We start from the raw sequence: 6,000 nt of genomic DNA on the forward strand, positions 1-6,000 counted from the left end.
AAGCAGAAAACAGAGGCAGTAGTCAGGGAACAAACCGGGTCATACACAGCAAGGCACACAAGCACAGAGGCACAACGATTACAGACAAATAACCTGGGTCAGCTATCTCAATCCAAGTAGACAGAAGTATAACCGACTCAGAACCCAGGAACCACCAGCAATAAATAGCGGCCCCAGCACCAAAGAGAGAAGGACTAATTTAACCCAGACCTGACCAGGAAGGAGCCAGAACCAGCCCATCCAGAGTCATGACAACGTGTGTCTGTGGGAGTAGTGTGCCTAACCATTTTTTTCTATTCTGCACCTGTTTCTGTGGGATTGTTGTGTGTAACAATTTTTTAAAATAATCTGCACTAGCGTCTTTGTGAGCAATCTGAGAAAAAAAATTCTACTCTGCAACTGTGTCTGTGGGAATACTATGCCAAAAAGCTTGTGTGTGTAATCTGCACATGTCTCTGTGGGAGTACTCTGAAATTATCTCTGTGGAGGTACTCTGCAAAGTAGCCTTTGTGGGGGTACTCTGCAAAGCAGCCTCTGTGGGGTCACTCTGTAAAACAGCCTGTGTGAGTGTACTCTGAAAAACTGCCTTGATGTGTGTACTCTGAAAACAGTGTGTGTACGCACTCTGCAAAACACCTTTTTTATTTTTGGTTTTAATTTTTGACAGGCCCCAAAATATTGTGAATGGAAGACAAAACAAACAAACTGTGGTGGAGTCTAACAATGGCTGGGTGAGGCTAGTATACTTCTCTATTCAGCCACAGGTATCTACAAGTCCTGTGGGAACCATGCCTGGTTCATTTTAATGAATGTGAGCTTACCCAAGTTGGCTGTGGACAGGCTCATACGCCTATCTGTGATCACACCTCCTGCCATAAGAAAAACACTTTCTGACAGTACACTTGCCGCAGGCACACAAGAACCTCCAAGATGAAGGGCAAAAGAGCAAGGTCAGGCCATGTGTCCAATTTTGAGACTCAGTAGTTAAATGGGTCAGTGTGAACACATACTCTTCCACCAAATTGCTGAAACTGTCATGCTCATAGATTTGATACCTTCAACTTGTGTTTTGCGGTCAGCTTCACTTTCTGCTGAACAACAGGAGACGCACCTTTTCTCTGGGTGTTTGGGTTCTGTTTTCTGGCTGCAGTATGTCTCGCTTAACAAAGGCAATTTAATTTCTCCACCTATTACCTTTTGGGTGCAGCTTTATATTCTGTCCCCCAGCAGATGTAAACTGCTGGTGATAGATTGATTTAGATGTTCTGACATTGTGTTGATGTTGGGAGAGAGTCTGTGAACTATGAGGTAAGGATTTTCACCTTGTTGTTTCTTTACTATACTTTGCACCTCTCTTCTGTCTATCATTAGTAAGTAGGCTGTATATTTGTATATTTGTTAACAGTAATTGCTTTATTTGTTTGCTATTTCATTACTTACTTTACTCAATCTGAGAGTTTTCCTTTGTTCAGCACACTTCTCCTCTTGTAGTTAATTTACACTCTGTTTTGCCCTCTGGTTGTTTAGGAGAAACACAATGGCAGTTTAAAGAGTTTAGGTCTGAGTTGCCATCTCCTAGTTCTGTGGTTAGGGCTATCTCTGTACCCGCAGGAACCACTAGGGACTGTGGTATGAGGATATCCAGTCTGTACAGGAACTGGCAGGGCCAGTTGCAGTGGTATAGTATCTAACCTATTCATCCCGATTGAATTGCTACACAAGCATGACCGAAATGCTGCCTCCTGCTAATACGGACCGTATGACATGATAGTGCTGAATGTTGCGGTGTGCTGAGGAAGGTTTTCCATTTTTTGGCCATGCTAATGCTCCCTTCGAAGGAAGTGCCGGTGCCCCAACTACGTTGGCAACTTCCTCCTTCTCTGCCTTGTGCTTTCCCTGAGCCCCTGCTGTCAGTGGTCCTTATCTCATCCTCAAAAAATGTCCCCTGGCTGGAAAGTTGTGTACCTTGCTGCTGTTGGTACAGGAAACCATCCTCCAAGCCATGTGGGGACGATGGGCCTGCCAAGGGTGTGAATGGTCCCTATTCCTACTCCTCTTCCTCCTGTGCCACCACCTCATTCATCATTGCCTGAAGCGTTTTTTCAAGGAAGCATATAAGTGGGATAGTAACGTTGCTGATGGCATCATCAGTGCTTGCTATGTTCGTGGAGTACTCAAAGCAGCATATAACACGGCACACACGTCCTGCATGGAGGTCCACTTGTTGATCTTTAAGTGATGTTGTCCCGGGGAGTGATTCACCTGTGCATGCTGCAGCTGAAACTCCAATATTGTATGCTGCTGCTCTCACTGTCTCACCAGTATGTGCAAGGTGGAGTTCCACCTTGTGCGTACGTCGCATATGAGGCAGGGAAGTCGCCGGGCTGCAACTCAAACAGGTGAGCAGCAGCAAGGTGAGAACACCAAAAGTGCGCACAGACCGCCCACACTTTCTGCAGCAGTTCTGACATCTGGGGATCATTTTTCAGGAAGCTCTGCACCATCAAATTCAGCACATGCCCCCAAACAGATGAGTTTCAGAACAGCCTGCTGTTCTTTCCCCTGGCTCTGCTAAAGTTGGGCATGCAGGTGTTACGCTGACTGGATGAGGAGACAATGGAGGAAGCATACTAGGAGGAAGAAGCAACATGGGCAGAGAAAAGACTAACCTGGTCACGATGCGCAATAGCAGCCAACTTAATGACTAGAGATCAGCCGTGGTGTGCAATAGCAGCCAATGTAATGGGTAGGGGCCAGCCTCGGTACTTTTGCACCCCACTGCCTACTTTGTGTGCAGCTGGAGCAGCGTAAACTCCATCTATCATGACTCATTTTTGGAGTTGTGACAGCTCTGGTTCTGCTTTAATTTAAATGTGGTTTTTACTTTTGTGCCAGCAAGGGTTAATTTCAGTTTCCTTGCTTGCAGCTGCTGTGTTTGCTGGTCAGCTGATGTCGGTGGTGATCACTCCCACTATCCTTTAAATAGCCACATGATGCATCAGCTGACTGATGGTTATAGTTTTTCTCTGGTGCCATCAGTGTATTAGCTGCTTGAGGTCCTGGTTCCCTATCCTCTGCTGTTTGGAGCTTGCAGCAGAAGCTTGAGCTAAGTTTTTTGTTGTACGTTTCCTTGTCTGTCTCTTGCTTGTCACTACCCCTTGTGTTATTTTCTGCAGTGGTGAGGCTAGCGTCCTTGCCGGTCAGTGCAGTAGCCAAGATATAGTGAAGTGACAGTTAGGGACTAGGCATGTGATGGCAGCGGGGGGACTGTTATGATCAGGTGGCCTTGGAGCAGCATGAAATGACCTTCGCTGGAGCAGTGGTAACTTTACTGACCGCAAACCCTGATCCTATCACCGCAACTAGAAGTAGCCGTGGGGTGTGCCTAACCAGACCTAGACACCTCGACACAGCCTAAGGACTAAATATCCCTAAAGATGGAAATAGGAAAACTCTCTTGCCTCAGAGTAGATCCCCAAAGGATAGATAGCCCCCCACAAATAATGACTGTGAGTAGGAGAGGAAAAGACACACGCAGACAGAAAACAGGGATAAGCAAAGGAGGCCACTACTACCTAGATAGGAAAGGATAGTACAGGATACTATGCGGTCAGCATAAAACACTACAAAATATCCACAGCAGAAAAATACAAAAACTCCACCACCTAACTAAAGATGTGGAGAGTATATCTGTGACTCCAGCGAGTCCAACTAGACTGAGAAAAACATCAGGCACAGTCTAGCAGGAACAAACTAGAAACAAGATAAGCACAGAAAATAAACACACAGCAGTGTGTCTAAAAAAATGAAGCAAACACTTATCTTAGCTGAATTGGCAGCAAGCAGGAGAGGCCAGGCAGAGGACCAACACTTCCAAAGGAACATTGACTACTGGCAAGGACTAATGAGTCCTGCACAGCTAAATACCCCAGTCCAAATTGCAATTAGCAGAAACACCTGTCCAAGACTGCTTCTCAGGAATAACTGCATTACCATCAACAACCACCGGAGGAAGCCCAAGAGCAGAATTCACAACAGGAGACTTCTCTCGAGTATCCCCATCCTGTAGAATCCTGTGGCCCAATGCGTTCGACTTATCCCCTACATTTGTAACTTTCAAGCAGAACTTGAAAACCCATCTCTTGAGAGAAGCTTACAGCCTGCAATGACCCCGCTTCCTCTTCACCAGTACTAGAGCTGTAGCCTCACCAACACTGGAGCTGTTGCAACCCCCGAACCTACTGTCTCCTTCCTCATTATCCTGTAGAATGTAAGGCCGCAAGGGTAGGGTCCTCTCCCACTTGTACCTGGATGTCACTATTAGTTTGTTCACTGTAATTTCTATTTGTGTTTTGTATGTAACCTCTCCTTATGTACAGCAGCATGGAATCAATAGTGCTCAAAAATAAATAATAATAATAATCCCCTGCATGATGTTCCACCCAGTCCTCACCCCTACCATCTTTGCCGGTCTACAAACAACAGAAAGCCGCAGCAGTTGGCACCTGTGTTTTATCATCATCATCATCATCATCAGAGATGTGCTGTGGTTGTCCGCTGACCGTTTGCTCTACCCCTCCCATGTACTCATCTTCAAACAGAACAAGTGGTTGGGAATCAGTGCACTCATTCACTTAATCTCTTCCACTTGTGGGGCAGAGCCAAGTGGATGGCCCACAGAACCACAGCCAGCAGAATCATCAAAAATAGAAGTGACTGATACATGACTTGGGGATTTGCAAGGGGGTGAGGTGGCAGACAGATGCCAATGTGACACAGGTGCAAAATCTTCGCTTTCAGAAGGAGCCCAGGTATAAGACAAAGCAAAGGAACTGAAGGCACTCTCAGCCATCCAATCTAAAACCACCTCTACTTGTTCTGGCCTCACCATTCATCCAAGGGTACTCGTGTAACACCCCAGGTAACCGGTTGTTTCAGTGAAAGGACTTTAAGTAATTTGTCGGCACACACACCTGGAGGTGAAGCAGTACACGAAGATCCCGGGTCGTGATAGAGACCCTATAAAAAGGCTCTTACTGCCCACCATACGGGTAACTGTCCCAGGACAGGAGAGAGAGGACTTTGTCATGAAGCCACAGGCAGCAAGGACCTCGCATACAAGTGCGAGCAGAAAGGCATCCACCATTGCCTCCAGGCCATCCACACCATATCACCCCTGTTCCTGGTACCCTGGACCGTGGTCTGCTACCGCCAGTAAACCAGGTAAAGACGTTACAACCTTGTGTCCTACGTTTATTTGCCGGCATTTACCACCCTTGCCATACACATTGGGAGCCCTGGGGACCCCGCTTCACCTGTGGGAAACATCACCATATTTGCTGAAGTAACATCGCCCCATGTGCGCCATGGACTGTAATGGACTGTGTGAGATTGTTTAATGGCCGCCATTATTGCACCACGAGCCAGATAGAAAACAAGGAGGTGTTGCCATGGGTGGAGCTCAAGAACCGGCGCGAAAGCTGGATCCACCCCCTACAGAGACTTTAATGCCACCAAAACATGTTCGTCAAGAAGATGGAACCGCCCCCTGAGATGGCCGGCAGAGAAGTGGAGCAGAGACTGTCCACGAAGTGAAGAGAAGGAGGAAGACGCGGGGAAGCGTGGCCGCAGCATGGCTGCACACAACCCAGTGACAGCAATGGCGGGCAGCAGTGGAGAGTCGCCGGGAGAGGATGTCCCCGGTCAGCAATAAGAAACCCCGGACCTGAAGACCACCTTGGATCCGGAGCTCCTCGGTGCAGAGATGGAGGAGCTGGTCCGACGACTCCTGCAGACCCAGATGACAGCAGTGGCCGCATGGAAGGAGTCCCTGTTCAAAAGGATGACGACCGCACAGCAACGGAAATAACCACCAGCGCTGACAACCCCGGCAAAGCCAGAAAGAGCAGCACTGCTGAAAAAGATGGCGGCGCCGACGATAGACCCGGAGCTCGCACCCTTGACTTCAACAGAGCTGGAAAGTGAGATGCTGCCGAAAGA

The sequence above is a fragment of the Ranitomeya imitator genome, chromosome 1 (assembly GCF_032444005.1).
Source record: "Ranitomeya imitator isolate aRanImi1 chromosome 1, aRanImi1.pri, whole genome shotgun sequence".
NCBI lineage: Eukaryota > Metazoa > Chordata > Amphibia > Anura > Dendrobatidae > Ranitomeya > Ranitomeya imitator.